The sequence below is a fragment of the Chenopodium album genome, chromosome 14, assembly GCF_948465745.1.
Source record: "Chenopodium album chromosome 14, dcCheAlbu1.1, whole genome shotgun sequence".
Lineage (NCBI taxonomy): Eukaryota > Viridiplantae > Streptophyta > Magnoliopsida > Caryophyllales > Amaranthaceae > Chenopodium > Chenopodium album.
The window spans coordinates 5,317,913-5,330,749 of record NC_137847.1 but is presented as its reverse complement, the minus strand read 5'-3'; the positions used below and the strand labels follow the sequence as shown (position 1 = coordinate 5,330,749).

At 34.8% G+C, this 12,837-nt stretch overlaps 1 long non-coding RNA gene across 4 annotated transcripts; it reads left to right on the top strand.

Moving 5' to 3' along the window:
* Positions 1-6,987: 6,987 nt before the first annotated feature.
* LOC145578685 (uncharacterized) lies at positions 6,988-9,544 on the top strand. 4 transcript variants are annotated; one of them, XR_014098898.1, is made up of 6 exons: positions 6,988-7,161; positions 7,333-7,401; positions 7,482-7,543; positions 7,880-7,948; positions 8,054-8,137; positions 9,160-9,544. It is a non-coding gene; the product is annotated as an uncharacterized LOC145578685 (long non-coding RNA). The 4 variants fall into 4 exon arrangements; XR_014098900.1 differs by having other exon boundaries at positions 7,267-7,401; XR_014098899.1 differs by lacking the exon at positions 7,482-7,543 and having other exon boundaries at positions 7,901-7,948.
* The last annotated feature ends 3,293 nt before the right edge of the window (positions 9,545-12,837 follow it).

Genomic DNA, 12,837 nt, shown 5'->3' with positions numbered 1-12,837 from the left:
GTTTATTGAATTTTAAGATAAATTTTAATCTATATATCAAATTTTAAAATAATATATCATTGATACAAAATTAGTTAGGAATTGATGTGTTTTTTATTACGATTTGCTATCTAGTAGGCATGTAATGACTAATAATAATGTTGGTAGAAATGTTCGATTTAATTTAATACAATTAAAAAAAATAAAAAATTAGCAAAAAATAAATTAAATAAAGGAAATTTTAGATTTTAACGCCTCACAAAAACCCGAAAATGGTTTTTAACACCCCCATAAAAAAAATTTATTTTAACACCAAACAAATTTCCAAAAAATGGGTATTACCACCACTTAACTGATTCCGTTTAGGAATCCGTTAAGTGGGCCCATAAAGCCCCGTGCCGCTTTATTATTGGCCAAAAACAGAAAAATTAAAAAAATAAAACATAAAAAACCTAAAACTACTCCAGCCACCCCAGCTCCACCACCGCCTTCCCCCCAACCCACCACTGTCTTCCCCGAAGCCACCACCGGCGACGCGTCTTCTCCCCCTCCCTCCCCCAACCCACATGAACCCCCTTTCCTTTTCCCGCAACCACAATCGGCCCCAAAAACAACCAAGCCCACACCCCTCAATGGCCACGAATCCCTCAAAACAGCCACGATTCCGGCTACAAATGGCCGAAATCGGCCGGTTAAGGCCACTCAGCCTCAAAACCGGCCGATTTCGGCCATTTGTGGCCGGATTCGTGGCCGTTTTGGGGAAGGAGGTTTTTGAGTTTGGTGGTTTTTGGGGGCGACACGGTTGCGGGAAAGGGAGGGGGGGTTCAGGTGTGTTGGGAATGTTGGTGCGCCGCCGGTGGTGAGTTCGGGGAGGGCAGTGGTGAGTTGGGGGGAGGGCGGTGGTGGAGCGGTGGTGGCGCTGTGGTGGTGGCTGGGGTGGTTTTAGGTTTTCTATTTTTTTTAAAAAAAATTTCTTTTTTTTTAATAAATAAAATGGTGACACGTGTCACCGTGGACCACACTTAACGGAATTCCTGAACAGAATCCGTTAAGAGGTGGTAATACCAATTTTTTTTATTTTTTTTTTATTTTTTTATTTTTTATTTTTATGGGGGTGTTAAAAACCATTTTCGGGTTTTTGTGAGGTGTTAAAATCTAAAATTTCCTTAAATAAAATAAATGTTCAAAGCCCGTTGGGTTGAACCGAACCCAAAACTTCGGCAAGGCTTGAACATTTCTTGACTCGTAACCTGAAGTGACCCAATCCGAGATGGACTCTTGACCGACCTTAATTGACATGTCTACATAGGATAAAATTCTATTAGATTGTGAAGTATATTATTTTAATCGATTAGTATATATTATAAATGTATGTTTAACGCTTTAAACTATTTCCTTCGCTCCAAAAAATATTATGATATGAAAAATAAATTTATATGATAATTTTTGAGAATTATAATCTTATAATTTTTTTGAATAAAATTATAATTCAATTTGTACATCTGAAATATTGTATTTTATCGAAAATAAAACTCTAAACTAACAATTTTATCCTAAAATTCTATCTAAATAGAATTTTAAACTAACTTTTTTTTATCTTATAAAGTCTATTTAAATCTATCCAACGTGGCACGACACTTGGCGAAAAGCTGGAATGCCAAGTGTCGCTGCCTCGTGACCTGGCTAAAAGTTTAGCTTTATATATTAGTTATATGATTGATTGATTGATTGAATCTAATAAATAAATGCACAACTTTTTTTATTAGAGAAAAAAATATGAATACTTCCTCGAGTAGATTAAAATATATCGCAAATTATGTTTATATTTTCTACTATATCATAAATGTTTGTGTGAAAGGATATATCAAATCTTTTTTATATAAGAAATTATTTTTGTAAAAGATTTTATACTATAATTAATTTTAAAAAAAAAACTAAGGACACACCAGGAGATGACATGTGTTATTGCTGGTGTGTCTTTTAGTATATAGTTATTGATTGATTGATTATTGTAATTCACATAATTTAGTGGGTTTTTTTTTTTTCATAAGAACGAGTCTTTATTAGTTGTTCGTGGTCGTTTTGTTTGTTGGTTATGATGTACTTGATACGTCTATTTTATATAGTATTTTACCGCCGTCCCTTGGTCATAATTAGTAGTGCTTTTGGCTCTTTAGAGCCGCTTTTATTACTAATATGTGTTTTCTAGTGTTTTCGTAGTTTTGGTTGAGTTTTATAGGGAATTGCACTCTTGGAGCATTTTCCCGGGATTTTATGAAGCAACTACGAGCATTGGAGAAGCACGACCATCTTTCGTAGCCCAAGATCGGTTAGAGTCATTGAGCCGGTGATTAAGGGCTCGACTTATGAGAAGATGAGGCATTGGACCGAATGATTAAAGCCCCAAGGAGGATATTTGGTTTGGGCCGAGTTACAAGCCTAAACAAGGAGTCCAAGTAGCCCGAAGTGTCATTCGCCTAGTGCAAGGGTCTCCGCCCGAAGGCGCGCTCAATCGGGCGGTGCCTCGCCCGATCGGTCGCGAGAAGAGAAGCTCACGAAGAAAAAAAGGTGGGCCCGATCGGGCAGTGCCTCGCCCGATCGGGCGCGTGTTTCTGAGGAGAAGTTTAAGCGTCGTTTAAGTTGTTTTAACTTAGGATTTTCGAGCTTAGTTTATATACGCTTTTGTTAAGCGAGTTTAGTATTCTTTTCTCCCTTCCCTTACTCTCTCTCTCTTTCTCTCTCTAACTTTTCTCTCTCTCTTTCCTCTTAAACTCTAGTATTATTTTCTCTCTCTACAACTCTTTATTTAATTCCATCTCTTGTTTCCTTCAACTTTGGTAACGATTTCTTCTCCTTTAATCTGAGTTATTTATTCTCTCTCTTTCATCATGACTTGTTTAATTTCTTTGTTTAGTTTATATTTAATTATGTGTGAGTAGTTTTCTTTCTAGGGTTGTGGGAATCCATAAATAATATAAAGGGGTAATTTATTATTGTTAATTGTCAATGCTTGATTAATTTCCTATTGATTGATTTAATGCTATGCGGTTAGATTTGGCCAGATTTAATTCGTATGAGTTTAACAATATTGATTCGAGATTCGAGAGATGAGAATTGATGTTTAGGCTTAGTTTCAATAGGCATACTAATTTATAAATGGTTAGGTCGAGATTCGAGAGATGAGATTTAATACCGGCAAATTAACTCTGTGATTGTAATACGTAGCGAAAGCCCTTTATGACCTGATTAATTGATGAATTGATGATTGATTGTTATGTTTTACTCTAGAATATTATTTATTGGTGAACCTATGCCCTAGGTCTTTTATTATTTGATTTCTCCCTACTCATATTCTTCGTAGTATAGTTCCTTTAAATAACAACTTTAGGTTACTTAATAATTTAGATTATAATAATTAATTAGGAATAGAAAGACTTGTTTCCCTGTGGATTCAACCCTACTTCCCTATCTATTATTAGTTAGTGGTTTTAGGAATTACTTTTGATTAGGTGATACGACTTTAGCCTGTCAGTACTCCGTATTTGACTAAAAATTAAGGATTGATTTATTTATCTAATAATTGAAGAAAAAGAGGTTAATGAAGTATTTGTCGAATTTATTGCCGAATTTTGGTGATTTAGCTAATGATCTATGATCTATTAGTTGTGCGTGCTTGTTGTAGGTTACAATGTACTTCGTATTTGTTTGACAAATTAAGAACTGATTTTTTTTAATCCAATATTAAAAGAAAAAAAGTATGATTAAGTTTTTTTTTTTTTGAAAGAAGTCCCAAACACACTAAATTTCATTGATTAAAGTCATACGACATCTACAATTGATGATTAACGACAAAGAAAGTAGATTTAACAAAATCAAACAAGAATTAACTGGGAAGGACTAAGTACTCAAATACATAGATATAACAATTCGGCACATTCTCGATTCGTTGTCTCATACAACTTTTTGAGTGGATCCGTCGTCACTTCGTAATTTTTGGAGGAAGAAAATTCTTGTGATAATTTTGTACATTGAATCAGAGTAACCAATATCAACCGTAGCTCCGCACAACCTGATACTATTCCAAGTGCAGAGAACACCTTGCCTTTCGAAAGAGTTCGAAAACCTTGTCTTTCGAATGAGATCGCAAAAACCTTATCTTTCGAAGAAGAAAAACCTTTTCTTTCGAGGGAGACAAGTTCCTCTCGAATGGAGGAACCATTATTATAAACTAAAGACAAACAAAAAGCAGAAAAAACTTAGATTGGGGCTTTCCACCGGCAAGATCCGATGGAAGCCCCACAAAAATTAACAATGGAGGCTAGGGTTGAAGAGAGAGGAGAGAGGTTAGAGGAATGAACCCCAAATTTAACCTAAATTAATGACCCAAAATTGTTGGAAATAAAGAAAGGGAATTCAAAGGTCAGATATGGGCGCTCGATCGGGCTGGCATCGCCCAAACGAGCGTGAGAAGAGTCGTAAAATTCTGGAGTTCCGTCGCCCGATCGGGGGCGAGTTTGTCCATTGGACTCCAACGGTTCCCTTGGATTCCTTTTCCAGGTTAATTTCTTGTAACCCCCCATTTAAGAGGTTGATTATGGTGTTTTAATCACCATCATTATTCTGATTTTATTTTCTTATTGATTAAAAAGATTCCTCCTTGATCTTCCATCTTTTTTAATCTTTATTATAAATTGGAGGTTAACTTTTCTGATTATACCCACCAAGAAATACATATAAAACACAAGCTAAACATAGACTCTATATTGAGCATAAGTTACTTGGCTCCAACCTTCCACCCAAAGTGCCTTTGAGTGGAAGTGGTGTGTTAACCTTGGGGAACATGCCGACGAATACAATTGAGCACCCCGGTTGCGTCGGAATTTCGTTTTCAAGTCAGTGAATTTGCTTCACGACACACCGCACTCTTCCTATTTTGTAGGATCATCTTTTCAATCTTACTTGTTACTTTTTATACTATTTGTTCTAGATTTCTCATTTATTTACAACAATTTGAAAACGAAATTATGTCTATTGCTAATAGTATTGTGAAGTCTCTTCCCGACCTCTCTAAGTTGGAACCTCTTGACGGAAACAAGTATAGGAGATGGTCACAAAAGTTACTAATCTTTTTTGAACAAGTGGAAATAAATAATGTTTTGAATGAAGATGTCATTGAGATATTGGAGAAGGTAGAAGAAGCTACCAAAACCGCAACGGATCCTATCCGGCGGCCATCACGGAAGCATTGAAGAAAAAGGAAAAGGATAATAAGCTTATTCGTGGTCATCTCCTCAACCATATGAACAATACTTTGTTTGATTTGTTTGTCAATTTTAGGTCAGAATTCAACATCTCTAGGGAACCAAAATATTCTAGAATCTTTTATAAGTAAGGTTATTTGGGACTCTTTGGAGAAAAAGTATGGAGCGGATGATGCCGGGAAAAAGAAGTACGTGGTGGGAAAGTGGATTAATTTCAAGATGGATGATGAGAAGCCTATCATGTCTCAAGTCCTTGAATATGAGAACATGGTGACCGAAATTCTTGGTGAAGGCATGAAGATGTGTGAGACACTTCAAGCCAATGTCCTCTTGGAGAAATTCTCTCCCTCTTGAAATGACTACCGAAATTCTTTGAAGCACAAGAAGAAATACATGACTCTCCAAGAGCTCATTAGTCACATGAGAACTGAAGAGGCTAATCACCTTAAGGATAAGTTTGAAAATTTATCTCTTAATTCTTCTAAAGCTAATCTTGTTGAGTCTTCTTTGAATGTGTCTAAAAACAGGAAAAATTCTAAGAAGAAGGGAAACAACAAGTCCAAAAGCAACTTCCCTCCAAATAACAAAATCCAAAAGCCAAAAGGTGCTTGTTATGTGTGTGGGATCATTGGACACAAAGCATACCAATGCAAACGAAGGCATGGAGCAAAGAAAGATGGCAACACTTCCCAAGCCAATGTTGTTGAAAAGGAAGAAATCATTACGGCGGTGGTAGTGGAAGCCAACTTGGTTGAGAACAAAGTGGAGTGGATTTTGGACACCGGAGCATCTAGGCACTTTTGTGCTAATAAGACCTTGATGACCGAGTTTGAAGATGTTACCGACGGTGATCATGTCTACATGGGCAATAGTAGCACTGCCGGAGTCCTTGGCAAAGGAAAGGTTCATCTCAAACTTACCTCCGGAAAAATTTTATTTTTAAATAATGTGTTGTATGTCCCTTCTCTTAGGAGAAATATTGTTTCGGGAGCCCTTCTCAACAAAGCCGGCCTAAAACTTGTCGTTGAGCCCGGCAAGATTGTAATGACTAAAAATGGAGACTTTGTTGGAAAAGGTTACCTTAATAATGACTTGTTTGTTTTGAATGTTATGAATGAGAATGGAAGTACTTATTTTTCTTATATTGTTGAGTCTTTGGATGTTTGGTACAACCGTTTGGGTCACTTGAATTCTTCTTATTTGAAAAAATTAGAGGACATGAATTTGATTAACTTTGCAATCACTAGTAGAAAAAATGCTATTTGTAACACCCTATTAATAACTGGGGTATGTTATGCTAGTTATGAAAGCATCAATAATAACCGACTAAGGTAATGCTAGTTACAAATTTCATGACATTAGTAACCTACGTAGTAAATGTCAGTTACTAATACGTGGTTTATCATTGTTGGAAGTTTATTAGTAACTTACTAAATAAATGCCAGTTATAAATATTAAGTCAAAGAAAATTTGACTAAATATTTTGTAACTAGCTTATCAACGCCAGTTACAAATATTAAGTCAAAGAAACTTTTACCAAAGCGTTTGTAACCAGCTTACAAACGCCAGTTACAAATATTAAGTCAAAGAAACTTTGACCAAAAATTTGTAACTAGCTTACAAACGTTAGTTACAAATATTAAGGAAATAATTTTTTTTTTAATTTTTTTAAAAGAAAGGAAACAATTTCTCGTTGAAATACAAACAAAAGACTTAAACTTTTTTTCTTCGTTACCCATAACGCATACTTCCTCTTACCTTCACTCTTAATTTTTTTTCACACGTAAAACCACTCCTTTCCTCCTCTTCTCGAGTTCTCGATCTCTCTCCCTTACTCTCTGAGCTTTCTTCTCCATTGAAACAGCTTCTCTGAGCTTTCTCCTCCAATTGAAGTAGCTCCTCCATAAAATCAGTTTATCAGGTAGTATTTCTTAAATTATCGAATATATCAATTTCAAAATCTAGGGTTTACCACTAGTTAATTTATTCGAATTTTTGTTGTTATTGGAATATAAACTGTTGTTAGGACTCGAAATTTGTTGCATATCATGCGAAATTTATGGAGTTAAGTTTTCGATTGTCGTGATTGCAGCGAGTTCTGAGATTTCTCCTCCATTGAAGTAGCCTCTGAGCTTTTTCCTCTATTGAAGCACCTTCTTAGGTAATGTGTTAAATTATCAAATTTCAATTTCACAATCTAGGATTTACTGCTAATTAATTGTCTCATTATATTTAATTTAGGGTTTGAAGCACAATTAGTTTGGTTCGCTGCTCAAATTCCTTAGTCGAGTCACTAAATTCTGGTATTATTTGAATAATTTGTTGTTTTTTTAATTAATTGTTTATTTTTTTCATTGTACATTTCTATAATCTAAGATTTGTTCAGCTGCATTATTTTTTTTTTATAATTGTGAATCTGCTTTTATACAACAAATTGGTTATGAATGACCAATTTTCTATCAGTTTGGTTGAGTTTAACAATTTAAATTTTAAGCAGCATATTTCTTGTTAATATTGGTCTTGGAATTTGAAAATTGATGTGTGTAAATTGCAATTTCTGGATTGGCTTATTGAGCCAGACCTGTCAAGCATTTGTGGAATATATTTCTCCTCTCTAAAATTTCCATGTGCATCATCAGGACTATGAAGAATTAATGAAGGAAGTTCAAGAGGCTAGACGCAACAAAATGCTCCATCAGCCTAGCAAAGTAAGCATTTTTGTTTCTATGTGTGCCTATAAATTTGCAGTTCTATATCCCGATCTATCTTATTATATATTTATGGGTAAATTCTATCAATTGTCGTCTTTCCAGGTGATGGACATGGAATACGTACTTCGAGCATTAAGGACTCAGCTCGTTGAGAAGTCTAAGCATTCCATTCTACTTCAGAAGGAGGTATTATAGTTTATTGATTTGAGAGGAGTAACATGTAATTTAGAATGCAGCTATTGATCTTAGGGTTTTGGGCTCTGTCTCTGGTATCTGTTTTGCTGTATAGAGATTATAGGCAATATTGCTTTCAAGTTGGCTTCTGTTATTTACTCCATTGCTATACATTGAGCTTCCGGCTGAATCCATACAAGATATGTTAGAGCTTTTGGCTTTCAATTATCTCTAGAGACTTTTTCATGAATAGCTATAAGCCTTTGATATTGTTCAGGATCTAAGTATATAGGGTCACTAGTGATGGTCCTGTTTATGCTCTCTACAAATTGGAATTTTATATTGTAGGTGATGGCAAGAATACCTCTGAATAAAATTTTCTAATTGGGATGAAAGGAAAGAAAATATATGAAAAAATAATGTCAGAGTGTAATTTAATTTTCTTAGTTGTATTACAATTGAATGTCCTGGAATTTGTTGTGTTTCTATTGGGTTGCTCCCTTTATTATTTCTATCATATTTGTACTTACTTGGACTTTGTGCCCTTTATCTAAACCTATTATTCTTAAAATGTATTTTAATAAGGTAGAAAAGAAGACCTTGACACACATTATATACTTTGTATTATACAATTATGAAATGCAGAGTTTGGTCTTTTTCATGCTGATGTACTACAAATGACCCACAAACTTACATGTTTGTTCTTAAATTTGTAGTCTTACCATTGTTCAATAGCCACTTATTTTGAGCTCTTATAGCTATCAAAGTATCAAGCCTTGCAGAATACTTTTTATTAAATAATATCAGTAAAATTTGTAAATACTACCATGACTCTTACATTATTACTTACATTTCTTAAAGGACAACATGTTATAGGCTTTCTTATGGGCACTATAATGTTATAGGCTTTCAGTAAAAATTCTCTTAGAAATATAACTCTTTAAAAAATCATCAAGGATTATCTTATCAATATTATAGTCACTGTCAATCTTTCAATTGGTTCATTACTATAATTTGTAAATTCTCATTTTCAGGATCTGAAATGTCAAATCGAGCTCAAGGGGCTAGTTGATCAAGCTGGTGCATGACTTCTAGTAAGTTTCCGATCAGCTCTGATTTTTCGCGTACTTGAAAATTCATACAGAGAGACAAGTCAAATTTGTGAAGTAGATGGAGACAAAATCGTCAAAATTGAAGGTTGACCATTGTATCATATAGCTAACTAGCTTTTTTTTTAGATATAGAGTATTATTTATTGTGAATTGTGAGATATGTTTGTAATTTACAAGTACATCAATTTAGTATTATTGTAGAGTTGATGATGTATATGTAGATGTCGCTTAAATTTGGCCTTATATTGGTTAGATTGATAATTATTGTATTTTATAAAAGTTTATTAATAATTTATGGTCTTAACTTTTAAAAAAAAATATAGTGTACGGGTGGTGGTAGTAGAGGAATTTGCTACTGCTTTCATTTTATTATTTTTTTTACAAAAAAAAAACACTATTTGTAACTGGTGTTAGGTTATGCTAGTTACAAATAATACTCTATTTGTAACCGGCGTAATTTAATGCCAGTTACGAATAATATGCTTTCTAACTAGGAAAATAGACTATTTGTAACTGGTGTTAAGTTAAGCCAGTTACGAATAGTATATTATTTGTAACTAACATTAGTCGGTTACAAATAATTTTCACTAGTTGTAACGGTGGAATTCGCAACCAACAATGCCAGTTACAAAAGGTCAATTTCGTCAGTTACAAATAGCATTTTTTTCTACTAGTGAATGGATGACAAACTTGACAAATGTCATATTTGTGTTGAGGCCAAACATACTCAGCCATTAGAAGTCCCAGTTTGGACTATAGACTCTGAAGCCATGGCTGCCTTCAAGGCAGCTTCTCCCTTCGTCCTAGCAAACCTAATTATTGATTGCTCCAAACCAATCAAAGAATGTTACCAATAATTTCCAGTAGCATAACTTAAGCAAGTGGTCTCAAGAAGTACAAAATTGCTTGAATTAATTCATTCGGATTTAGCAGACTTTAAAAAATGCAATAGTAGGGGTGGAAAAAACTATTATATTACTTTTTTTTGGTGATTTTTCTCGTTATACCAAGGTGTATTTACTAAAAACAAAAGATGAAGCCGAAAGCGCATTTTTAAAGTATAAAGCCGAAATTGAAAATCAATTGGACCTAAAGATCAAAGAGTTAGAACCGATAGAGGTGGTGAATATGATAAAGATTCTTTTAAAAAAATTTGTGAAGCCAATGGAATCATATATGAAACAAGTCCACCTTACACACCCCAATCTAATGGTATTGCCGAAAGGAAAAATAAATCTTTGAAAGAAACTATGAATGTCATGCTTCTTAGTTCCGGTTTATCCGATAACTTGTGGGGAGAGGCGGCTCTTTCCGCTTGTTATGTACTCAATAGAGTGTCCCATAAGAAATTAAATAAAACCCCCTATGAACTTTAGAAGGGTTATAGTCCAAATTTAAAAATTTTGAAAGTGTGGGGGTGTTTGGCTAAGGTGGCTCTTCTGGATTTTAAAAAATCCACTATCGGGTCTAAAACTTTTGATTGTGTGTTCATTGGATATGCTCATAATAGTGCAGCCTATAGGTTCATGTTATTAAGTGATAGAACGATTTGTGAAGTTAGAAATGCGGTATTTTTTAAACATATTTTTCCTTTGAACAAATCCGGTCTTCTAATGTTGATATGCATGCTAGTGAGTCAAGTGTGAATGTTCCCCCTTGTTGATTCTATGCCTAGTTCTAGTCTCCCCTCTTCTTCCACCAAAGTGGTAGAAGTTGAATTTAGGAGAAGTAAGAGATCTAGAGTAGAGTCTTCCTTTGGACAAGATTTCTTGACTTCTTTTTTTGTAGAAGACTTTGATGTGAATTCTTTGAATGAGCATGTTGTGTCTTTGTTTCTTTTAGAAGAAGACCCTAAAGACTTATGATGAGGCAATGAGGTCCATAGATATAGTTTTTGGAAAGAGGCCATTAAGAGTGAACTAGATTCTATCATGTCCAATCACACTTGGGATCTTTGTGACTTGCCTAAGGGTTTTAAACCTATAAGTTGTAAGTGGATTTTCAAGAAGAAACTTAGACCGGATGGGACCATAGAAAAGTTCAAAGCTAGACTTATCATTAGAGGTTTCACCCAAAAAGAAGGTATAGATTTCTTTGACACATATTCTCCCATGACTAAAATTTCCTCCATTAGAACCTTAGTAGCCCTTGAGGCGATTCATGACTTAGTGGTTCGCCAAATGAATGTTAAAACGGCCTTTCTTAATGGAGACCTTGATGAAAAAATTTATATGACTCAACCGGAGGGTTTTGTGGTGAAGAGACAAGAACACAAAGTGTGTAAGTTTAGAAATCTCTTTATGGTATTAAGCAAGATCCTAAGCAATGGTTTGAAAAGTTTGATAACACCCTTAGGAGTTGTGAAATTCTTCGTATTATTGTTTATACTCTAAGGAGTTTGAATCATCTTGTGTTATAATATGTTTATATGTTGATGATATGTTTATTGTTGGTACTAACCTTAATGTGGTGAATAATGCTAAGGCTATGCTTTCTACTAAGTTTGAAATGAAGGACATGGGAGAAGCCAATGTAATCCTTGGAATTCGTCTAAGGAAAACAAGTAGTGGTTTTTTCATGAGCCAATCTCACTATGTGGAAAAAAATCTCAAGAAATTTGATTCTTTTGATGTGGTGCCTTGCAATACCCCATATGATCCCAACATGAAGCTAGCTTGAGAAAAACAAGAGTCCTAGTGTATCTCAAGAGCTCTATGCAATGTAATGGTAATTGGTAGTGTGATGTTTTTAATGAATTGCTCACGACCCAACATTGCCTATGCGGTAAGTAGACTTAGTAGATATACTCACAATCCAAGTCAAAGCCATTGGGTTGCACTTTTCCGGTTACTAAGGTACCTTAAAGGTACTATGAATGAGTGTTTGCATTTTTATCGCTTTCCTAATGTTTTAGAAGGATATTGTGATGCAAATTGAGTAACCGATAATGATGAAATTTCCTCAACTAGTGGCTACGTTTTTATTTTGGGAGGAGGTGCTATATCATGGAAGTCCTCAAAACAACCATTTTTAGCTCGCTCCACCATAGAATCTGAACTTATTGCTCTTGAGTTGGCAGGTCATGAAACGGAATGGCTTAGGAACCTCCTAGCCGACATTCCATTATGGGGGAAGAGTTCATCACCGGTGTCTATACATTGTGACTCTCATAGTAACTACAATGGCAAGAAGAGTTATATTCGTATGAAACATAAGGTGTTGAGGCAATTTCTCAAAAATGGAATGATTGCTTTGGATTATGTGAGGTCCGAAAAGAACTTGACGGATCCTTTGACGAAAGGATTGGCAAGAAAAGAAGTTGGTGAATCATCGAGGGGAATAGGACTTAAGCTATTTGATACATTACATTTGTCCTAATTCCTATGGTGATAGTGTTTGTAATGTTTGATTTTGTTTGTGAGGTTGAGTTTTTTAACTCTTAATGGGTCCTTGTGCTATTGAGATGCACACTAAAAGACTCACCTATGTGGTTGTGAAGACTAGCCATCTTGTATGAAAACTTTGGCTGGTTTTCTAGAGCCTCCACTAGATATAAGGTGAATGTGCTTGGCTATAAATAAGTACATCTCTTCGCGAAGT